We start from the raw sequence: 25,798 nt of genomic DNA on the forward strand, positions 1-25,798 counted from the left end.
ACACTGATTATATTTAGGACAAAGGTAGATAGATGGTATCAAGGAGTTGGGGAGTGAGTGAGAATATGGTATTAAGATAGAGGATCAGCCATAATGGTATTGAATGACAGAGCAGGTTCGGTTGGTTGACTGGCCAACTCCCGCTCCTACTTTCTATAGTTTTGGATGTCTGAGAGTGGAAATATACTATTCACTAACCTTTCAGTATTTAATAAACACCTCCATATACTTGGAATTTTGTTGGAGATTGTTTCTGATAAATCCTGTATTCTCGATGTGCGGAAAGGAATGTAAAACAAAGTCAGATTCATCCATGTGGGTTTTCTTAAACCGGCTGCTCCGGTTTCCTCCCACATTCCAAAGACGTACGGGTTAGGAAACTGTGGGCATGCTATGTTGGCACCAGAAGCGTGGCGACACTTGTGGGCTGCACCCAGAACACTCTACGCAAAACTGTGTGTTTTGATGTACATGTGACTAGTAAAGAAATCTTAATCTTCAAGTGGGATGGAATTAAAATAAAGATCTCACTGAATAGCAGAACAGACAGAAGCACTGAATAGCATACTCCCTTGTTCCTACAGGTAGGTGGCATCCTGGCCTATATAGCTAAACTACTCACTAGCCTAACTGAATGTGGCTTTGAGAGAGCTTTTGAGGATTGCAAGCCATGGTATATCATTTGTGCAAAAGTTTGTGTTACATTATCTGTGGTGATTTTCTGTTTCATTTAGTTCCTGATTTAACCTCACCAACATCAGGTGAAAATATATTTAAGCAAATTTTCATGGGCATTTAAGTTTCTGTGCCTGTGACTCACTTTTAAATTGGTAGATCAGAGAGGAATGGGGAGCAAAGACGGTGTTCTTGTTAGGTCTGAACTTTATACCTCCGTGGATTCATATTTTTGAAATGTTTGGACTTTTGATTTCAGGGCTGGAAGTATGGTTGCATTCAAGATAGCTTCTGAAATTCATGTGGGGTGAACGGTATCAATCAACCTTCAATCCCCAGTCTGCATTATTCTAGAATGTACACAAGCACATAATGCTTTTGGAAAAGATAACACTGAAGCCACTAATTATCCTGTCGACACATCTCATTGGCAGCTGCTTGACTCTGAGGAAATAGCATAATTTGCCAGGACAGTAGGATCCATGGCCAGTTATTTCAGTAAGTAAACTATTTGTATCTCCTTACTGTAGTCATATCTAAATCTTTGTATGGATCATTTTGTGTCTGTTTTGAGCCTATGATCTCTCTCATTAATAGCAGCAATCAACTCTGACGTAGAAAACCATTCGTGTCTCAGTTAACAGCAACAGCTAGAGAGAGTTAAAAAACAAAACATTTCTCATAGGTTTGTTATTCCAACACCAAATTGCCCTGTGGGAATGTTGAATTTTTTTGTAGGGGCTGAATCTTCAAATGTTATTTTTGGTTTATTTCAGAGCTTTGTTTTGGCACATTGTCAAAATTGGGTATTGTTGGATACTTAAAGATTTTAGGGAAATACTTCAGCTTTTAATACAGTGCATCTAAACTGATGATGACACCAAGTAATACCTGCACATACAAAGTCAACCAGATTTTTACTTATCTGGGTTTTTAACCCCCAAATTAGCACTGATAGGTTATTGACTGTTGTGTTCTATTATGTATCCTTAAACAAAATGTCTGTGCACAATATCTGCATTTTACAAAGAGTATTCTTGAAGCAAAGTGCATGGTTGAAATCAAAAATATATATTTTATCAGAGTAAAAGTTAATATTTTTCAAAGAGGTTTTCAATTATTATTGGTTAAAAAACAAAAAAAAATTCAATCCCTTGTTACTTCATTAAAAGAAACTTCCTCCTCCTGAGACAAAACCCTCAGATTAGAGATCTTTGCTGCATATGCTAATCTCCGAATATAACAGTGTATTGGCATCATCCTTCACTTCCAAAATGCAGCCTCACTGAAGTCAAGTGAAATAGAATTCGAAAACTGACTGTAGTACCATCGTCATGCACTATTGTCTCTTGGGAGCAGAACTGACTTGTGTGCAAGCTGATTTAAAATAAGGTAGCAGTTATATACTAATTACTACCTAGTGAGGTCTTTCATCCTTGTATCTTCAAGATGATTGAAGACCGCACTCTGCTGCACATGAAGTGCTTTGAGAGGTTGGTCATGGCTCGCATCAACTCCAGCCTACCAGACAACCTGGACCCATTGCAATTCTCCTATCGCCAAAACAGGTCTACAGCGGATGCCATCTCCCTGGCCCTACACTCAGCTCTGGAGCATCTGGACAGTAAAGACACCTATGTTAGACTATTGTTTACTGACTACAGCTCTGCCTTCAATACAATAATCCCAAGCAAGCTTGTCACCAAACTCCAAGACCTAGGACGCAACACCTCCCTCTGTAACTGAATCCTTGACTTTCTAACAAACAGACCGCAATCAGTGAGGATAGGCAGCAATACCTCAGGCATGATTATTCTCAACACTGGTGACCCACAAGGCTGCGTCCTCAGCCCTCTACTCTACTCCCTATACACTCATGACTGTGTGGCCAGATTCTGCTCTAATTCCATCTACAAGTATGCAGATGATACCACCGTTGTAGGCCGTATCTCAAACAGCGATGAGTTGGAGTACAGGAAGGAGATATAAGAGCTTAGTGAAATGGTGTCATGACAACAACCTTTCCCTCAATGTCAACAAAACAAAAGAGCTGGTCATTGACTTCAGGAAAGGGGGCAGTGTACATGCACCTGTCTACATCAATGGTGCTGAGGTCGAGAGGGTTGAGAGCTTCAAGTTCCTTGGAGTGAACATCACCAACAGCCTGTCCTGGTCAAATCACGTAGATGCTTGGCTTGGCAGTGTGGATTCAGAATTGGCTTGCCTGTAGAAAGCAGAGGGTTGTGGTGAAGGGAGTGCATTTGGATTGGAGGGCTGTGACTGGTGGTGTCCCACAGGGATCGGTTCTGGGACCTCTACTTTTTGTGATATTTATTAACGACTTAAATGAAGGGGTGGAAGGGTGGGTTAGCAAGTTTGCAGATGACACAAAGATCGGTGGTGTTGTGGATAGTGTGGAGGGCTGTCGAAGCTTACAGAGGGATATTGATAGGATGCAGAGTTGGGCTGACAAGTGGCAGATGGAGTTCAATCCAGAGAAATGTGAGGTGGTACAGTTTGGAAGGACAAACTCCAAGGTAGAGTACAAGGTAAATAGACAATAGGAGCAGAAGTAGACCATTCGGCCCTTCGAGTCTGCACCGCCATTTTGAGATCATGGCTGATCCTCAACAATCAATATCCTGTTCCTGCCTTGTCCCCATATCCCTTGATTCCCCCATCTATAAGAAACCCATCTAGCTCCTTCTTGAAAGTGCCCAGAGAATTGGCCTCCACCGCCCTCCGAGGCAGTGCATTCTACAAATTCACAACCCTCTGGGAGAAGAAGTTCTTCCTCACCTCTGTCCTAAATGGCCTAGCCCTTATTCTTAAATCATGCCCCCTGGTCCTGGACTTCCCCAACATCTGGAACATATTTCCTGTCTCTATCTTGTCCAATCCCTTAATAATCCTGTATGTTTCAATCAGATTCCCTCTCAATCTTCTCAATTCCAGCGTGTACAATCCCAGTCTCTCCAACCTTTCAGCATAAGACAGTCCCGACATCCCCGGAATTAACTTAGTAAACCTACGCTGCACGCCCTCTATAGCCAGGATATCCTTCCTTAACCCTGGAGACCAAAACTGTACACAATACTCCAGGAGTGGTCTCACCAGGGCCCTGTACAAATGCAAAAGAATCTCTTTGCTTTTGTACTCAATTCCCCTTGTAATACAGGCCAACATTCCATTAGCCTTCATCACTGCCTGCTGCACTTGCTCATTCACTTTCAGTGACTGATGAACAAGGACTCCTAGATCCCTTTGTATTTCCCCCCTACCTAACTCCACACCATTCAGATAATAATCCGCCTTCCTGTTCCTGCTCCCAAAGTGGATAACCTCACACTTATCCACATTAAACTTCATCTGCCAGGTATCTGCCCACTTACCTAACCTATCCAAATCACCTTGAATTCTCCTAACTTCCTCTACACATGTCGCACTGCCACCCAACTTTGTATCATCAGCAAACTTGCTAATGTTATTCACAATGCCTTCATCTAAATCATCAACATAGATCGTAAACAGCTGTGGTCCCAGCACCGAGCCCTGTGGCACCCCACTAGTCACGGCCTGCCATTCTGAGAAACATCCATTCACCCCTACCCTTTGTTTCCTATCCGCCAACCAGTTTTCTATCCATGCTAATACCCGCCCCCCAATTCCATGAGCCCTAATTTTACCCACCAATCTCCTGTGCGGCACTTTATCAAATGCCTTCTGAAAGTCAAGGTATACAACATCCACTGAATCTCCCTCATCTATTTTCCTGGTTACATCCTCAAAAAACTCCAGTAGATTAGTCAAGCATGATTTGCCCTTGGTAAATCCATGTTGCCTCGACCCAATCCTATCATTGCTATCCAAATATGCCGCTATTTCATCCTTAATAATGGACTCTAGCATCTTCCCCACCACAGATGTTAGGCTAACTGGACGATAGTTCCCCGTTTTCTCCCTCCCTCCTTTCTTAAAAAGTGGGATAACATTAGCCATTCTCCAATCCTCAGGAACTGACCCCGAATCTAAGGAACATCAGAAAATGCTCACCAATGCATCCACAATTTCTAGAGCCACCTCCTTTAGTACCCTGGGATGCAGACCATCTGGACCTGGGGATTTGTCAGTCTTCAGCCCCATTAGTCTACCCATCACCATTTCTTTCCTAATGTCAATCCACTTCAGTTCCTCTGACACCCTCTGCCTTTTGTCCATCCTTACCTCTGGGAGATTTCTTACATCTTCCCCCATGAAGACAGATCCAAAGTACTTATTAAATTCGACTGCCATCTCCCTGTTTCCCGTAATAATATCACCCGATTCGGTCTTCAAGGGCCCAACATTGTTCCTAACTAACTTCTTTCCCTTCACATATCTAAAAAAGCTTTTGCTATCCTCCTTAATATTCCTGGCTAGCTTGCCTTCGTACCTCATTTTTTCTTCCCGAATTACCTTTTTAGTTAAATTCTGCTGCACCTTAAAAATTTCCCAATCTTCTATCTTCCCACTCAGCTTGGCTCTGCCATACTTCTTCCTTTTTAACACAGGCAGGATTCTGGGCAGTGTAGAGGAGCAGAGGGATCTGGAGGTTCATATCCACAGATCACTGAAAGTTGCCACACAGGTGGATAGGGTAGTTAAGAAAGCTTATGGGATGTTAGCTTTCATAAGTCGTGGGATCGAGTTTAAGAGTTGCAAAGTAATGATGCATCTTTACAAAACTCTGGTTAGGCCACACCTAGAGTACTGTGTCCAGTTCTGGTCGCCTCATTATAGGAAGGATGTGGAGGCGTTGGAAAGGGTGCAGAGGAGATTTACCAGGATGCTGCCTGGATTAGAGAGTATGGATTATGAGGAGTGACTAAAGGAGCTGGGGCTGTTCTCATTGGAGAGAAGGAGGATGAAGGGAGACATGATAGAGGTATACAAGATATTAAGAGGAATAGATAGAGTGGACAGCCAGCACCTCTTTCCCAGGGCACCAATGCTCAAAACAAGAGGACATGGCTTTAAGGTAATGGGTGGGAAGTTCAAGGGAGAAGTCAGAGGGAGGTTTTTCACCCAGAAAGTGGTTGGTGCATGGAATGCGCTGCCTGGGGTGGTGGTGGAGGCTGATACATTGGTCACATTCTAGAGATTGTTAGATAAGCATATGAAGGAATTTAAGATAGAAGGATATGTGGGAGGAAGGGGTTAGATAGTCTTAGGAGTGGTTTGAAGGGTGACACAATATGTTGGGCTGAAGGGCCTGCATTGTGCTGTATTGTTCTATGGTTCTATGGTTCTATGCCCCGGCCAAGAAAGCTCACCAGCACCTCTACTTCCTCGGGAGGCTAAAGAAATTTGGTTTGTCCCCTTTGACTCTCACCTACTTTTACCGATGCACCATAGAAAGCATCCTATCTGGATGTATCACGGCTTGGTACGGCAACTGCTCTGCTCAGGGCCGCAAGAAACTGCAGAGAGTTGTGGACACAGCCCAGTACATCACGGACACCAGCCTCCCCTCCTTGGACTCTGTTTTTACCTCTCGTTGTCTTGGTGAAGCAGCCAGCATAATCAAAGACTCCACCCACCCAGGACATTCTCTCTTCTCTCCTCTTCCATCGGGTAGAAGATACAGGAGCCTGATGGCATGTACCAGCAGACTTAAGGACAGCTTCTACCCCACTGTGATAAGACTATTGAACGGTTCCTTTATACAATGAGGTGGACTATGACCTCACGATCTACCTCGTTGTGACCTTGCGCCTTATTGCACGGCGCTTTCTCTGTAGCTGTGACACTTTACTCTGTACTGTTACTGTTTTTACCTGTACTACATCAATGCACTCTGTACTAATTCAATGTAACTGCATTGTGTAATGAATTGACCTGTATGATCAGTTTGTAAGACAAGCTTTTCACTGTACCTCGGTACAAGTGACAATAATAAACCAATACCAATAAAACAATTGCATGGGTGGACATGCATGAAACCACCTGTCAGCATGTATGCAGACACACACGCACACACACACAGATACAAGTGGATGCGAACACACAAACAGCCTTCTTCTTGTGAACCCCAATGTACCCTTCCTTTAATCTCCCTGATCATCCTCATCCTCAAATCTCATCCCCTATAATGCTTAACCCCACCTGCCCCTAATCTCCTCCCATCCCCCCTCAGTGCATTCCCTCCAACTTGTCCTCACTCCTCTTATTTTTCACCCTGCTGCTTGGCTCTCTTTTTCTTTCCTTGCACCAAACAGGGACACGCTGCCCCTTTCTTTGCCCTGCTCCCCTCCCTGCCTACCTTCATCCCTCTGTCAGTGTAATGCAGAAGACAGCAAGAACTTAGTCATTGGTTTAGAATACTGATATTGTACATGATATTAAAGCTTTTGTTACATGGGCAACTAACATTATCCATTACCACACCAGTGGTTTTTACAATATGTCAGGTTGTTTATGGACATGGTAATCTGTCATGTGACAGAAAGTACTTGCCAAGTGACAGGAAGTTGTTTGATCATGTGTACAAAAGGAGATTTTCCACTGATTGGATGGACTTCTTCTTTGGACTGGGGCTACAAGTGATGCCAAGGCCATAACAGAGAAGATACTCTTATATTTGCTGTCACCAGGGGGCCTGTTAACTAATTGTGCTTGCTTTAATAGTGCAAACTGTTTGTTCAATTGTGTTACTAATTGTAAAATAAAACAGTTTTCACTAACATATTCATTGGATCTAAGCCATATTGAATTAAACCAGCGTTTTGCAACTCCCCATCCCTTCCTTGCTGTCCAGCCCTCAGAAAAACACTTTATGTGCTGTTGCTGAGCTGCAGTCTTTCCGCAGCAGTTAAAATACCAGACTAGTAATGCAGGGGCCTGTACTAACAACCCAAAGACCGGAGTTCCAAGCCCACACACTGTGGAATTTAAGTTTGCTTAATAATCTGGAATTTGGAACAACAACTTTTCTTAGTAATGGTGAACACAAAATAAAAAGACAACTGAATAATTGGAAAAATACATTTGGTTCACTGATATCCTGCAGGGGACATTGTCCTGTCTGTTCTTACCCTGGCTGGCCTCAGATCCTTCCCTAGTGGTCAACTATTAAATGCCCTCTGAAGTGGCCTTGCAAGCTGCTCAGTGGTATCATCACCACCATGTTCAAATGGAGAAATGGACTGCAGTAATTCAAGGAGGTAGCTCATCCTAGTGGTGGGCTTGTAAGAAATGACGTAATAGATATTGGCCTGAATATATCAGGCAAAGGCACGTCACCTGTACACACCATCCATGCACTCTCCTGGCCCCATATCACCCATTATGGATGCAGAAGGCTATCCTGTTGGCTCTGTGTCCTAGAGTCCAGCAATGGGACCCTGAGCGGTGACAGAAACTTGACTAATGCAATAGAGAAACCTCATTCCAAAAGCTTTGACAGCTATCCAAGACCCACTGTTATGCCCAATAAAAATGAAATAGACTAAAAAAATTAAAAATGATTAAAAACTGTAAAATAATTAAATCATTTTAGATTGTTTATAAATAATTAAAATATTAATCAATAATAAAAAAAAATCTTCTGGTTATCTTTCTTTCCCCCAGTCCTACAATACAACTACCATTGAAGTCACAGGGCATATGGATCTAAGTGCAGGACACTAAAGGTGAATACCCAAACAAAGTGCTTGGAAATGTCATCTCCGCCATGGTGGAGTGTGACAAAAGAGCTGTTAAGAGTAGGATTGAGACTTCTATGTTTCACTCTGCATTCACAGATCTCTCGGGCTTGTCTGCATGTTCCAACAAAACCCAGGCCATTGTTTGTTTATCTGTTGCTCTCTTGTGCAATAATTTATATATAAGCAAAGTTACTCTTTTTGCTTCACTTCACTTCAAGAATATGGAAGTTTACTCACAGAAAGTTACCATCATAAAAAATCTAGCTCTTTTCATGACTTACTCAGTAGTGAAGTCAGTTTTTGCTGAACTTGGCAGCTAGCAGAATCACGTCAATTCATTACTTTATCAAATGCCAAGGCACAAAGTAATTATACTGTGAATATAATGGCTGGAATTATCCCAATACAGATAAAACCCATTTCTGATTAAAAAGGTTAACTATCAAAAACAGGCCTGTTTAAACTGAAACAAGCATGCTTCCAAATTAGGTTGTTCACACCTCGTGGTACAGTCATGGGCATCACTTTCAGTTGTTTGCAGAAAGAACATCCAAGTCTTGATGAGCCTAAGTAGATATGGGAATTGCACATGAAAGTTAATTCATTCAAAGTAAGCAAAAACAAGGCTGGAAATTTAGAATTAAATCAGAAAATGCTGGAAACAGCAGGTCAGGTAGCATGAAAAGAGAAAAACAAAGTTAACCTTACAGAGCAATGACCATTTGTCACAGCTGAAACTAGCCAGATCTTCCAACAGCCGGCTGAGGTCATGGGTCAACTGCCCCTGAAGACTGCTGTCAAGGCCTTGGAATGGGCTCCCAGGTGTAATACTCCCTTGGGAAGCTGGCTCCTAGCCATCCAGTGAGATCCAATGCACTGCAAGTGCTTTATCTTGTAAGTTCTGCTCCAAGAAATGCTTAGAGAGATGTGAAGCTCTGACCCATCCTTTCTGATTGTCAATAGGATTAAATGTCAAAGTCTCCTACATTCATCAAGTTTCAAAAACACTAAAAAGCTTTCAAAAAGAATTAAAGAATTTATTTGAACATTTAAACTTCTGAAAATATTTTTAAAAATAATTTATAAAAGCACTAGGAAACAATTAAATAATGTAAATCAATTCAATAAAAGTAAATAAACAGATCCACTCTCCCCTACTGATGTTGTTCATTAGAATGAAGGACACAGAATCAACAGGCAGATTTCTCAGTCTAAGTGTTGGGAAAACTATGAAAAGTAGCTCTCTACTGCTGGACTCCGCAAGGAGTCCCATAATGGAGCATATTTGAACTGAGATGGGATGTTCAGGACTCCCACCTTCACTCAGGAGCTTTGAGCTTCTGTAAAGCAACATGGGTAAAAGCCAAGATATCTGAGTGAGGCTGCTGGCTTAATTAGAAGATCAGGGTCATTAATCATATTTCCCTCTCCTATAGTGCTGGCCATCTTTCTGAGTACTTGAACCACTTTAGTATCCTTCATACTAAAGAAGGGTAGGACTTTCTATGGGAAAAGGAGGCTTGCTTTGAGGATTAAGACTCTTTTTGTAGACCAGGTAAACAAATATTGCTGGGTCTAATTCTAAGGTGGTGTGAATTAGGAAAACTGAAAATAATCCAGAAAAAAATATAAAGGAGAAGGACTAATAGAAAAGATAGATATTTGATTAGGAAAACAAAAACAAAATGGCTAATTCGGCAAGTTTCCCATTCAAACTTTGACAATTAGTCAAAGTCAAACTTAAATTATAAGAAACATAGATAGGGTAGAAATGTCAAACACCAGAGGACATGCTTTTAAGGTTAGAGGGGGGAAGTTTAAAGGTGATGTGAGAGGCAAGTTTTTTTTTACACAAACTGGTAGGTGTCTTGAATGGGTCACCAGGGGTAGTCAAACTTAACAATTAGTCCACAGTCTAGAAACCAGGGACACTGTGGAGGTGGAGCATCAGTAGCTGGAGTTTCAATGAATATTGAAATTAAGGTGAAAATGAGATAAAAGGAACATTTGTATGCAATATTACAAAACTAAGTTAAACCAGATCTGGAGAATATACAAAAGAAGCAAGAAGAGCAATTATATAGGCTGCAAGAAGCTATGAAGAAAAACTGGCTAGCACTCAAAGGGAAGTGAAATCAATGGCCTGACTGACATGTAGAAACAAGTCTTATGAAAGATGAGGACATAGATTATATAAAATGATTTTGCACTGGGAATGAAAGCATTTAAAAGTTGAAGATGAGACAGTCAGATAGGATAATTCCGGCAGCACAGTGACACATCTAGTAGCTGCTGGCTCACAGCTCCAGCGATGCGGGTTCACTCCAAATGTCCGGCACTGACTGTGTGGGAGTTTGCACCTTCTCCCCATCGCTGCATGGGTTTCCTATGGGTGCTCTGCTTTCCTCCCACATGCCAAAGATATGCGAGTTAGTTGGTTAAGTGGTCATTGAAAATTGGTCCCAATACATAGATGAGTGGTAGAATCTGGATGGAGATGATGGGAGTATGGGGAGAATAAAATGGGATGAGTATAAATGTGTGAAGATGTTTAGGATCCAGGGTGAATTGGATTCAAAACTGGCTTGCCCATAGAAGAGAGAGAGTAGGGGTGGAAAGCTGTTATTCTGGCTGGAGGTCCATGACCAGTGGTGTTCCACAAGGATCGGTGCTGGGACCTCTGTTTGTGATAAGTATCAATAATTTGGATGAAAATGTAGTTGAATGGATAAGCAAGTTTGCGGATGACACCAAGATTGGTGGAGTTGTGGACAGTGTGAAGAACTATCAAAGAATACAGTGGGATATAGATCAGTTACTGATATGGGCAGAGAAGTGGCAGATGAAGTTTAATATTGGCAAGTGTGATGTGTTGCACTTTGGGAGGTCAAATGAAAGGAGAAAGTATACAGTTAATGGTAGGCCCTTTAATGGCATTAAAGAACAGAGGGATTTCGGGGTCCAAGTCCATAGTTCACTGAAAGTGGCTACGCAAATGGATAAGATGGTAAAGAAGTCATATAGTATGCTTGCATTCATTGGTAGGGGTGTTGAAAGTCATGCTGCAGCTATATAAAACTTTTGTCAGACTGCTCTTGGAGTATTGTGTGCAGTTCTGGTCGCTCCATTATAGGAAGGATGTGGGGACTGTAGAAAGAGTACAAAAGAGGTTTACCAGGATACTGCTGGGATTAGAGGGTATGAGCTACAAGGAAAGGTTGGACAAACTTGGGTTGTTCTCCCTACAGCATCGGAGGCTGAGGGGAGACCTGATAGAGGTTTATAAAATTATGAGAAACATAGATACGATAGACAGTCAGAATCTTTTCCCCAGGGTAGAAATGTCAAACACCAGAGGACATGCTTTTAAGGTTAGAAGGGGGAAGTTTAAAGGTGATGTGAGGGGCAAGTATTTTTTTTACACAGACTGGTAGGTGCCTTAAATGAGTTACCAGGGGTAGTAGTGGAAACAGGCAGTTTGGTGGAGTTTAAGAGGCTTTTAGATAGACACATGAATATGAAGGGAATGGAGAGATATGGATGACACACATAGGAAGAGGACATTTAGTATAAATTGGCATCAAGATTGGCACAACATCATGGGCTGAATGGTCTGTCCAGTGTTGTGTGGTTCTATGTTTTATGTGTGCTTGATGGTCAATATGAACTCAGACTAAAGGGCCTGTTTCCGTGCTGTATGACTCTATTATGCTAATTACGGTTAACTAACAATTCTAGAATAAATGATGGACTTAAAGGTTGAAATGATAATGATCAGGATTTTTTTTTTGCTTTTGCAATAGGGCTTGATGTGACCTTATGCTGACTGTACAGTTCCTTGCAGATGTGACTGGTATACTAGATAATGGGAAACCAGCGGAAATGATATATTTGGATTTGGAGCTGGGGGTAACAGATTGACATTTGTTTATTGGACAGAAAATAGAGAGTGGGAATAAACAAATAATTTTCAGGTTTCCAGGCTGTAGATGAAGATATAATGTTAAAATGCAAAATTGTGCAATCTCAGCAGGCTGTGTGTACATGAGGCTGCTAAACAAGATAGGAGTCCATGGTATTACAGGAAAGGTACTAGCATGGATAGAAGATTGGCTGACTAGCAGAAGGCAAAGAGTGGGAATAAAGGGGGCCTTTACTGGTTGGCTGCCAGTGACTAGTGGTGTTCCACAGGGGTCAGTGTTGGGTCTGTTACTTTTCATGTTATATGTTAATGATCTGGATGACAGAATTGATGGCTTTGTGGCCATGTTTGCGGATGATACAAAGATAGGTGGAGGGGCAGTCGTGTTGAGGAAGCAGGGAGTCTTCAGAAGGACTTGGACAGGTTGGGAGAATGGGTGAAGAAGTGGCAGATGAAATACAGTGTAGGGAAGTGTATGGTCATGCACTTTGGTCGAAGGAATAAAGGCGTAGACTATTTTCTAAGCAGCGAGCGAATTCAGAAATCAGAGATGCAAAGGGACTTGGGAGTCCTGGTGCAGGATTCCCTAAAGGTTAACTTGCAGGTTGAGTCAGTAGTATGGAAGGCAAATGCAATGTTAGCATTCATTTCAAGAGGACTAGAATATAAAAGCAAGGATGTAATGCTGAGGCTTTATAGGGCATTGGTAAGACCACATTTGGAATATTGAGACCAGTTTTGGGCCACATATCGAAGGAGGGATGTGCTGGCATTGGAGAGGGTCCAGAGGAGGTTTACAAGAATGATCCCGGGGGTGAAAGGGTTAACACATGAGGAGCATTTGATGGTCTGGGCCTGTACTCACTGGAGTTTAGGAGAATGAGGGAAGATCTCATTGAAACGCCTGGATAGAATGGAAATGGAGAGGATGTTTCCAGTAGTGGGAGAGTCTAAAACCAGAGGGCACAGACTCAGAATAGAAGGACGTCCCTTCAGAGCAGAAATGAGGAGGATCTCTTTAGTCAGAGGGTGGTGAATCTGTGGAATTCATTGTCATTGACGGCTGTGGATGCCAAGTCAATGGGTATATTTAAAGTGGAGGTTGATAGGTTCTTGATTAGTAAGGGCATCCAAGGTTATGGGGAGAAGGCAAGAGAATGGGGTTGAGGGGGAAAAATAAATCAGCCGTGATCAAATGGTGGAGCAGACTTGATGGGCTGAATGGCCTAATTCTGCTCCAATGTCTTATGGTCTTATGGTTTTATCTCTGGAAAAAGTAACAGTCAATGTTTCAGGTCAACGACCTTCCATCAGAATTGTGGAAATTACTCAATATATCAAACAGTAATCTGCGGAGAGAGAAACCATGTTAATGTTTCGGGTTGATGAGCTTTCATCAGAACTGGAAGGTGAGAACATACGATAATAGAACATAGAAAGGATGCAAATGACAATATCAGAGGCAGCTTTTGTGAAAAAGGAATGAGGTAAAATTAATGACATGAAACTATTGAACTCCAAAGTTGCCTCTGGAAAGCTACAATATGCCTCATTCTAAAGAGGAGGTGCTGTTCCTTATGCTTCCAATGAGTTTCATTGGAACAGAGAACTGTGCAAAACAAAAGTGGCAGCACCTGTTAGCAAGTGATTCAAAGAGCAATAATTTAATGTCAGCTTCAGAGGGAGATTTGAGGAGTACTTTTTGTAATGAGGTTTACCGGAATGAGGATCTAGGATATATAATTGTCTTTGTGAAAGGATTTTGGACAAATATTTCTCCCTTTCATGGTCTACCTCCCTCAGTGGCAATCTTCCCATTTCCCTCATTCTCTGCTCTGACTTGCAAATGTATCCCTCTTCCTTCTTCATTGCTGGATCTAAATTTTGGAATTCCTCATCTAACAGGACACAGAACAAGTGCAGATGGTAATAGCAGAGCAAAGTGTTTCAAAGTGGCTCACTACCATCTTCTCCAGGGAAATTAGGAATGGACAATTAATGCTGGCCTTGCCAGCAACACCTGGATTCCAAAAGAAACATGAATGAATAAACCCCTAAACCTTCTAGAAATTCCTTTCTGTTTCACTCCCTTGTATCTTTCCCCCACCTTTTCTATCTCTCAGTCGCTTTTCTCTTTTACACATCTCTTTCTCTCACACAGACACACAGTGTCTGTCATTTACTCCTTTCAGCTGCCACTTCCTGATTTCAGCTCCCCTCATCCCCTTTCACTTTTAGCTGTCTTCTCTTAACTTTCCACCTTGTCCACTCATTTCAGTGTGGCTTTCAAATTGCAGATTCTCACTACTTCCATTTACAAAGATTTTCATTTGCAATTTAATTAGAGTTAAAGAGCAGTGGGCTGCCTGCTTCTCCCCCCACCCCCAATTTTCACATATGCCCTTGAGGCTGACTGTTGCTAATCACCAGCAAAACACAGGTAAGGCACTTTAGTAGAATTCAATGCATGACTGCTTATTGAAAATTAAACTAACACGACACTCACAAAGTCACACTTTTTCTCTTGGCTTTTCTCCCTTTGATCTCTCTCTCATCTCTTGACCCTTATTCTTGCTCTCCATCTTTTACTCTCTAAAGCAAGACAAAACCCACTGTCAATATGCAAAAAGTGCCGGATGTATCCTATCTCCCACACTTAGAGGTAGACACATTACATTGTTCTTCGTTTAGTTAATGAGAATTATTTATGTCTCAGTAAACCTCCTGAAATTTGCTTTCCCACTCTTCATTAAATAGTTTCAAAAAAGAAATTACTGGAAGCTAATGAAACATTCCTAGGTGTGGTTAACTAAGTGGTACAGATATAAAGGAAATTAAATGCACTGCACTTGCTTTGGCTGCTCATTTCCATGTTGATGCTCTGGGTAAAATACCAATTTAAAACTCAGACTTTAAACTCATTAGAAAATAAACAGCATGTCAAGTTGACATAGTTATAGAATCAGGGGTTCAGAGAGAACTGATGGGGGCTGGGAAAGTGGGTGAGACTATATATAGCTGCACATTTTAATGCTTAATTCAAAAAATAAGTATGTACTATTCTTTCTATCTTGTTTCATGGGAAAATTTAATTATGTGTTAATTTAATTGTGGTACATGTACAAAGCAATTTTTTTGACAGTCCACAACCAGTGAAGAGAAGTTATTCTTATTTATCTTATATGGGCCAATCAAAGAAGACTCATGATCATTGCTGAGCAGAATTCTTACAAACCTTGCTTATAGCTTTTTCTTATTACAATTTTGTAAACTTTGATATCAAGGTGATTTACCTTCTGACTCTTCCCACCATTCATAGAGTGCAAGTCAGGAATATGATAGAATACTCTCCACTTGCCTGGATGAGTGCAATGCCAACAGCCCTCAAGAAGCTCAACATCATCAAGAACAAAGCAGTCTGTTTAATTGGCACTATTCATCACCCTAATCTTTCAATCCTTTCACCAGTATTGCACAATGGTTATAGTAGGACCTACCTATGAAATATAGTGATGTTACCTGCCAAAGCTTGTCCAAAAGCACTTCCCAAACTGATGAGTTCTGTCATACATAAAGACAAAGACACCAGATGCACAGTAAGCCCACTTTCTGCAAGTTCCCCTCTAACTCACACACCACTCTGACTTGGAAGTCCATATTTTCTTATGACATAGAAGGAGATGATTCAGCCCATCAGGTCCAGTCTGGGTCTCAGATATTCCCACCAGTACCATTCCATTCCCCCACAAGTTATTCTCTCTCACGTATCCATCAATATCCCCTCGCCACCCTCCCCCCCCCACACACATTCCAATTCTCCTGCTACCCACCTAAAGCAGGGGCAATCTACATTAGCCGATTAACCTATCAGCACACCTTTGGGATGTTAGAGGAAGCGGGAGCATAACGAGGAAACCCATGCAGTCACAGGGAGTATGAGAGGTCAGGATCGAACCCAAGTCACTAGAGTTGTGCAGTAGCAGGTCTAACTGCTGCTTCATTGTGCCACCCTTAGTATATCATTGTTCCTTCATCCTTGCTGGGTCAAAATCTTGGAACTCCCAATCCAACGGCATTGTGGGAACAACTATATCAGCGAAAAAGGCACATTTGAGGAGATTAGTGGTGGATATCAAACATTGGCCCTGTTGCTGATGCCCAGGTTCTGTAAATTGTATGAAAGAAAAACACCAAGCACTTCTGCAATTTTAGGAATTGAAGCAGAGTTAAAAGTAAAATTCTGCAAACATACCAGGAGTCAATCAGCAATTTTTGGCCTTTAGTCTCATATGCAAGTTTTTTTACATTTTGATGCAAGATCGATTGACAGATCATTTCATCATAGTAAGATTTGATAGAGTGAAAACATGATGTTTGCCTTGGGCTTCTATGGAACTTCCATTCATGATAAGGCAATAGATCCTGTAAACTTCTGAAAATTCACTGTTTGATTGTTTCAAGGTATTTAGAATTGTTGTAGACAAAGGGTGGAGGTTAGTCATAGGAGAGAGAGCCCCACATCAAAATCAGACAGCGTCAGAAGCAAATGAAAATGAATGCTTAAAAATTGCATGCATACATCAGCCAGTCCAGTCAGCCCACATGAATCTTCATTCCTCCTGGATGTGTCCTGCTGCGGGGAAGAAACCTTTGGCCTCAGGCATATTCAAAGCTTCATAGCAAATATGCACAGGAGGATCATGCACTATTACATAGGTTAGCTGCGGGTGATTAAATTTAGAGTTCACTTGATAGCAAAACAGACCACAGACTTCTCTGGGCTTACATGACATGCAAAGTTGCATTGTATGTGGTTTTATTTTTCAAACACAATATCCCCAAGCGAGACACCAGTACTCAGCCTCTTTGAAGAACAATGCATCTTTAGACACAAGTTTAAATATGCATCTTTCAAAATTATTGCTGTTCTACTGACTTGTAAATAATTCACCAATGAGGGACTAATTACTGAGATACATTTCTGCAAATTAACAACTGCTTCTGTCCTTGGGAAAGAAGACTTTTGCAAGGTTAGAAGTGTCACCAGCCAAAGGCTATCTTTCCCATTTCATTTCTTAGGAAATCTGGAGGTTAATTTTTGTGAAGTACGCTGTTGGAAAAAGGCAAGTATACACTGTAGGGCAAACAGTCATGGAGCTCTCATTGTAATGCCACACAGTGAACAAACAGAAAGAAGCCAGAAATGCCAAATAGGAAGTGTGAGAAAAATTGGGAGAATATGCACTGTGGCAAACCTTAAAAGGTGTATTGATTTAACAATGGGAAAAAATCACAAATCAATTACTTTTTTAAAAAGCTGCTAAGAACACAAAAGAGCTATATAAATATATAATTACTACAGAAGCACATTCTCTACATTTCAATGGCAACGGCATCATGTAAAAGCATCTCATTGCTCCATAGTGATTTGGGACGTCTCTGAGGTTATGAAAGATAATATAAATAATTTATAAATAATAATATAACCATATAAATAATTGCAAATCTTTCTTAATTTTCTTTTTTTTATTATTGTTATGGCTGCATAAGTAAGTTGGTCAGTACATTATATGAGAACACCACTAATTGCAAATTTTCCAACACATCATCCTGATTTGGAAATATCTCAGCAGACCTGTTCTATGTTCCATGTATGTTCTATGACCTTCACCACCACTGAGTCTAAATCCTGGAATAATTTGCCCAAAAGCATTGTGGGAACACCCTCACCAGAAGGACTGCAATGGTTTAAAAAAAACATATCAAAACCTTTTGAAGGTTATAAAGGATTTGCAATAAATGTTGCTTTGCCAATAACTCCCATGTCTCATAAATGAATGAAAAAAACACAATATTGTATTACACAATATATTATTCGGCAGCTGTCTGGATTTGTGTACTTTTGCAACCATAATGCCCAATTATTATAAACAACAATTAAAGTTTAATTCTTCCTTAACTCTAGTTAATCAAAATTTATTGTTTGGTGAATAAACAATGTGGATGAGGTCATTTACAATTTAACTCTAGGATGAGGGAAGTGAACCAGGTGATGTTAAGCAAGTTAGTTGAATGTTGCAAAATTGTGAAGGGCAAGGTCAAACCAATACTAATTATATGATAGGAAAATTAAATTGGGCAAGTTCATTCAGAATTTAAATGCATATTGGGGTATTGCACGAAGCAGTATGATTCAAATTTTAACTGATAAACAGTTTATGTCCTTTTTTGAATGTTAGTACTAAATCCAACACTATGGAGCTTACAACTTTTATATGAAATTATTTTCGTTAAGGATTTGTTTTGTATACATTCCAAATGGTTGTCTATTGTTCTTATTCCTTTGTAATTATATTGCTGGGAAACATTGACATATATAGTCAGATTCACTACAAGAAATTTACATAAATCATGTTTGCTAATAATTAAATCTCAAACATGTACGTTGGACAAAATACAAGGTTTCTGTTCAATAAATCAAGACACACTTTTTAAAGCTCAGTTTGCTTCACTGCCTCTGTACATGTTGCTCACAACATTGTTTATACTTCCAAATCTACTTGACATCACAGCTCTCTCTGTTTATATGCATAACATATCCAACAGTATGCAAATGTTACCAGTATCTCCAGAATCTTGCTTGCAATAAGTTACATATTAGGGTTTTTCCTGGCAGAAGATACTGGAGTTTGGAAATTGGAGCTAAAAAGCATTAAAGCCAGAATGCAAGGCAGGAAGAAAGGCAAACAAACTTGCATTTACATAACACCATTCATGAATTCAGAATGTCTAAAGTATCTTACAAGGTACAGTTTGCGATGTTGTCCCACCTCCCATGTGGAAGAGACTATGTCGCAAAAGTTATTAAGTGCGACTCTTTATTGCTACTTACTTCAAAATTAGTTACTTCTGGAGCAGTACGCGATTGTGATAATTCCCAGTACAATTTGTTTGACTCGGGAAATTTGACTGTCCATTTCTAGCATTTTATAACTTAATTATTTTTGGGATCTGGTCATCGCTGGCAAGAAAAACATAAACTCCCCATTCCTAATTGACCTTGAAAAGATGCTAACCCACATTTTTGGACTACTGCATTTCATCTGGTGAAGGTACTCCCACAATTATATTGGATAATGAGTTCCAGGCTTTTGATTCAGTAACATCGAAGAACCAGTGGTATATTTCTAAATCAGGATGGTGTGTGACTTGTAGAGAACCTGCAGGTGGTGGTATTCCCATGTCCATTGTATGATGGTAGATGTCATGGTTTTGGGAGGTGCTGTCAGAGAAGCCTCTGAGTAATTGCTGCACAATTTGTGGTCAGTCCATACTGCAGCCACTGTGTGCTGGTGGAGGCAATAAATGTTTAGAGTGGTGAATAGGGTACTAATTAAGTGGACTACTTTGTCCTGGATAGCATCAAGCTTCTAAAGTGTTGTTGATGCTGCACTCATCCAGGCAAATGGAGAGCATTCCATCACACTCCTGACTTGTAAGTTGCCAAATGCTGGAAAGGCTTTGGAATGTCAGGAGTTGAGTCACTTGCTTCAGGAAACCAGGTTCTTTGTTCTTGCATCCAAGGTAATTATGTGCTGGTGTGGTTGAGTAACCCCAGGATGTTGATTGTGGAGTATTCGGTGATGGTGATGCAATTGAATGTCAGGGATAGGTGGTTAGAACCTCTCTTGGAGATGGTCATTGCTTGGCCCTTTGGATTCACAAATACTACTTTCTACTATGCCTAAACGTCGTCTGGGACTTGCTATATGCAGGTATGAACTGCCTCATTTACTGAAGAGTTGCTAATAGAATTCAACATGGTGTAATCATCAGCAAACATCCCTACTTCTGACCTTATGATGGAAGGAAGATCAATAATGAAGCAACTGAATATTGTTAGGCCTAGGAGATTGTCCTGAGAAGCTCCTGCAGTGATGTCCTGTGGCTGGGATTATTGGCCTGCAAAGACCACAACCATCTTTTGTGCAGGGTAGAACTCCAACCACTGAAATGTATTCCCCTTGATGCTCATTGAGTTCAGTTTTACCAGGGCTCCATGACGCCACATTCAGTCAAATGCTGTTAAAGTCAAAGTCACCTCTGGAATTTAGCTACTTGCATCCATGCCAATGGCACAATTCTTGTGTCCAACGTGCAAGGAGTGATGACGCAAGAGACAGCAGATGCTGGAATCTGGAGCAACAAACAGTCTGCTGGAAGAACTCAGTGGAAGAACACAGCATCTGTGGGAGGAAAGGAATTGTCCATGTTTTGGGTCGAAAATCTTTGACATGATATGCCCAGCAGGCCAGACTATATAACGAAAAGGAAAAATAGGTCAACATAATGACAGGAGGAAATGGCCAGTTTGGAAGGAGACAGAAAGAAAGAGTGATTTACCTAAAGTTGGAGAATTCGATATCGAATCCTAAAGGCTGCAATATACCCAGAAGAAGATGAGGATCCTCAAGATTGCATTGGGCCTCATTGTAACAGTGTAGGAGGTCACAGTCAGAAAGGCTGGAGTGGGAGTGCAATGGAGAATTAAAGTGGCAGGCAACCGAAAGCTCAGGGTCATGCCTGTGGACTGAATGCAGATGGTCCACAGAGTGATCACCCCATTTGTGCTTGGTTTCTCCAGTGTAGAGAAGGTCAGATTGCGAACACTGAATACAATACACTAGATTGGAAGAAGTGCAAGTGAATTGCTCCCTCATCTGGAAGGACTGCTTGAGTCCCTCGATAATGGGTAAGGAATGAGTGAAAGGACAGGAGGTGCATCTCCTGCGGTGGCATAGGATTGTGCCATAAGATGGGGAGTGGTAGGTGGGATGACTGTTGTATAGAAAGACCAATAGAAGCTGCTGTTCTCTTTTAGGAGATTTGATGAATCCACATAAATTGTGAAAGGTTTAGTTTGATTAGAGAGGAACTTTTAGTTGAATGGCTTATAATCAGAGGGAGCAGATTTAAAGAAAATGGCAAAAGGAGAGGCAAAATGAGGAAAAGAAACTTCTTTTGTGCAGCAACAGATTGGGGTTTACAGCGTGCTGTCCGATAGAGCTGTAGAAATATAGGCAGTCCTTGGGTTACGTAAGGGTTCCATTTCAGAGAACTGTCCGCAAGACGATTTCTCTGTAAGTCAGAAACGTTCATTTTCTATAGTAACCCGTATCATATTGCTCTATGTTCCCTTGCTATAATTCTTTCACTTCATTGAATAATCACCCTAACACTACTCATAATTAAACTAATGCAATATATACTGTGTCCGGTCATTAATGAATGCAATGAAACATTTTATTATTATTATCACTAGCTTGAAAAATGCTTTAAAAATGTATGGGAGAATTTACATAAAGTCAGATTTTTGTAAGTCATGTCATTCATAACCCAGGTAACCCCTGTAGATTCAACACCAGCTGTCAACAGGAAATTGGATAGGTTCCTAAAGAATTCAGAGAAAACATCCAGGGAGTAGCACTGTTCTTGGAAATAATTTGTGTAAAAATTACCATGTTACAAAAATAAAGAAATGGTACATTCTTCCATGATGTATTTTTCCATGATTCTGTCATAGGGTTGAAATGTAGAACTGAGTTATTGAAACAACCTTGCAATAATGCTTTGCCTCTGATGAAGCAAGGGAGTTAGAAGACACCTAATGAAAGTTGGGGAACAGGTATCAAACTTGTAAGGAGCAAACTGAATGGACAGCATCCTTTTTCACCTAGTCATAGAGTCAAACAGCATGGAAACAGGCCCTTAGGCCCAACTGGTCCATGCCAACCATGATTCCCATCCAGATTAGTCACATTTGCCTGCATTTGGCCCATATCCCTCCAAACCTTTCTAATCCATGTACCTGTCCAAGTGTCTTTTAAGTGTTGTTAATGTACCTTCCTCAACCACTTCCTCTGGCAGCTCATTCCATATTTGTACCACCCTCTGTGTAAAAAAAGTTGCCCCTCAAGTTGCTGCTGAGTCTTTCCCCTCTTTTCTTAAACCTACACCCTCTAGTTCTTGATTTCCCAACCCTGGGAAAAAGACTGTGTGCATTCATCCTGTCTATGCCCCTCATGATTTTATACACCTCCATAAGATCACCCCTCATTCTCCTACACTCCAATGAATAAAGTCCCAACCTGCTCAACCTGTCTTTATAACTCAGTCCCTCAAATCCTGGCAACATCTTTGTAAATCTTTTCTGCACTCTTGCCAGCTTAATGGCATATTTCCTATGGAAATATGACCAAAACCGAACACAATATTCCAAATACTTCTATAATTAATGCTCTGACTGATGAAGGCCAATGTGCCAAAAGTCTTTTTCATCCCTGCCAGGTTGACATGTTCATATGCATGTGTCAGGAGAACATCTAAGGAAATGGTTGAAATAGCAAGTTTCTAATGGCGTGCACAAGGTAAGGTTGGCAGTTTGCCAGTCATCCTCAGCTCTGGGCCATTGTGTTTCATTCCCTGGAAAGGGAATTGAACTCAGAAGTTTCTCACTCAGTTCACTGACACAATAAGAGCAATTACATTGACTGAAATAGATTTAGCACTAAGGCGTTGTGGAAGCTATGTGACTGCTCTAATAGTCCGGAAAAATCAATAAAAACCTCAGCATAGAAGTTTGAGAATTTGAATTCAGATTTTAAAATCTCAAATAAAAAGCTGGTCTCAGTAACTGTGATTGTGGAGCTTTTGAATTTTTGTAAACATTCATGAGTTCTCTAAAGTTCATTTGGGAATGAAACCTGGTGTTCTACTTCATCTAAGCCTACTTGAAATGAATTGGTCCTGATTTCAGCAACTAAATACCCTCAGAAAATAAAGATACAAAGGGGTTTTTCACCTGAAATGTTAAGGAAAGGAGCTGAAGAATGGCCTCCCAGCTCCAGTAACCCGGGTATAATCCTAACCTATGGTGCTGTCTGTGTGGAGTTTGCATATTCTCCCTGTGACTGTGTTGGCTTCCTCTAGGTGCTCAGGTTTCCTCCCAAACACAGTTAGGTTGATAGGTTAGTTGGCCTCTGTAAGTTGCCCCTTGTGTGTAGGTGAGTGTAAAATTTGGGGAAGTTGACGGGAATGTGGGGAACAGGTAATGGAGAGTTAGGAAATGGGAAAGCTCTGATGAACCAGCATAGACTTGATGAACCCTACCTCATTATTCCTCTTTTGCACTATTTCTTTATTTCTTAACTTATAGTAATTTTTATGTCTTGCACTGTACTGCTGCCGCAAAACAACAGCTTTCACAACATATGTCAGTGATAATAAACCTGATTCTGAATTCTGATTCTGATGGGCTGAAATGGCCTCCTTCTATGTCATAAGGAAAGACTAAATCTGTTTACTTGAACTCAGGCAATACTTAGAGTACTTTCCCAGTTGGGAAGAGTCCACTTGGGACCTCTTGCAAATGATATGCACCTCAGGATGTAAAGTTTCAGGTTGTTATGGACAACAATGTTCTGATTTAGGTTATAAACCTTATTCTTGGTTCAGATTTTGTTTTATGTTTACATTGTTCTCATCATTATCCATCCTATCCAGGGGCCGCTAACAGGGTGCTTTATTCTGTCGATGCTTCCATGCACATTAGCGCTTTCTGGACTTCAGATCATACAGAACAGAAGTGCTTCATCTTTCGGGTGTAGACAATGTGGTACATGGAGATGAATGATTCTTAACTGTCCCTCTGACTACAAGTCACCCAACTAGGAATTTCCTTTATTCCCCCCAGAATCACAGAATCTTAGAATGGTTACAACATGCATAGAGGCCATTCAGCCCATTGAGTTTGTACTTATTCTACGTAAGAGCAATCCAGCTACAAACACTTCATGCCCTCTGCACATGACTGTGCGATTGTTTTTCTTTTGTATTTATCCAGTTCTCATTTGATCTGAATGATTGGACCTACTTCACTATCCCTGCTCTGCACTCTTCCAATCATCACTATGTTCCAAACCACATCCACTCATTGCATAAAATTATGTCATTTGTGGTTCTTAGTCATACAGACATGGTAGTGTAGCTATTACAGTGCCAGCGACCCGGGTTCAATTCCTGCCACTGTCTGTAAGGAGTTTGTACGTTCTCCCTGTGTCTGCCTGAGTTTCCTCCAGGTGCTCCAGTTTCCTCCCACATTCCAAAAAAAAGACGTACGGTTTAGGAAGTTGTGGGCATACTATGTTGGTGCCTGAAGCGTGGCGACACTTGCAGGCTGCCCCAGAACACTCTATGCAAAAAGATGTATTTCACTGTGTGTTTTGATGTACATGTGACTAATAAAGAAATCTTATCATAGGTTCATACAGCACGGAAGCAGATCCTTTGGCCCAGCAAGTCTGTGGTGACCATTAAGAACCTATTTAAATTAATCCCATTTTATTTTCCCCAAATTTCTATCAACTCTACCCAGATTTCACCAATTTACAGTTGCCAATTAGCCTACTAACCTGCACACCTTTGACATGTGGGAGGAAACCAGAGCATCCAGAGAAAGCCACGCAGTCATGGGGAGAACATACAAACACCACACAGACAGCACCGGAGGTCAGGATTAAACCTGGGTTGCTGGAGCTGTGAGGCAGCAGCCCTATTAGCTGCGCCAATTTTGTCAGTCACCGTCATTGTATGTTCCCAACTGCTTGACCTTCCCACCAATTGAAACAGTTTGATCTACCCTATACAAACCCTCTCTCAGATCCCCTCACAGCCTCCTCTTTTCCAAGGACAACAGCCCCCTCTTTTCCAAGGACAACAGCCCCAGCTTCTCCAATCCATTCATGTACCAAAGTCCTTCATCCCAGAATCATTTTACAGTACCTTATATTTTACCTAATCATTTTCAAAACATGGTGATGGGGATATAGTCAGCTTTGCTTGCCATTTGAAGAAAGTTCCCTTAAGGGATTCATCATCAGCACATGTGAAACATGTCATCACGTGGCCTCTGTGGCGCCAAACAAATCATCTTTCCAAACTCCAAAGAAGTCATGCAAATATGGGAAAAGTTAATAGAGATTTGAGCAAAGGCCTGCCTCTATCTCCATCAAGGGAATAAACAAACCTAAGTGTGGTATGTAAGTAAATGTAAGCATATCTTTAAGAACTAAGTGTATAACGCAAAATGTGTACCAGCCACTGCTGTTAGTAGAGGGTTACTTCCTTCAATAAGACAAGTTCTGTTGACAATTCTGATCCTGATACAGGGTCTGGACCCCAAAACATCGACTATTCCTTTGCATCCACAGATGCTGCTTGATGCACTGAGTTTCTCCAGGTACTCCAGAGAGTGAATGATATCGAAAACCTGGAAAGACACAGAACAGCAATATATGAGAGAGATGATATTATTCATATTCCTTATGACATTGGAGGAGGCCCTGCAATCTATTGAGTCCCATTCACCCACTTATTTCCTTATAACCTATTCTCTTTCAGATGCCCTTTATCTTCCCTCTGACTGCCCTTCCATCCACCCACACTAGGGGCAATTTAC

General features: G+C 41.0%; 1 long non-coding RNA gene across 1 annotated transcript in view; it reads left to right on the forward strand.

The window, feature by feature from the left end:
• The first annotated feature begins 446 nt into the window (after positions 1-446).
• Positions 447-25,798, forward strand: part of LOC127572811 (uncharacterized) — a 36,277-nt gene continuing 10,925 nt past the window's right edge. Inside the window, exons 1-2 of the long non-coding RNA XR_007956696.1 lie at positions 447-584; positions 935-1,173. This is a non-coding gene — a long non-coding RNA (uncharacterized LOC127572811). The remainder of the gene's footprint in view (positions 585-934; positions 1,174-25,798) is intronic.

The sequence above is a fragment of the Pristis pectinata genome, chromosome 7 (assembly GCF_009764475.1).
Source record: "Pristis pectinata isolate sPriPec2 chromosome 7, sPriPec2.1.pri, whole genome shotgun sequence".
Taxonomy (NCBI): Eukaryota; Metazoa; Chordata; class Chondrichthyes; order Rhinopristiformes; family Pristidae; genus Pristis; species Pristis pectinata.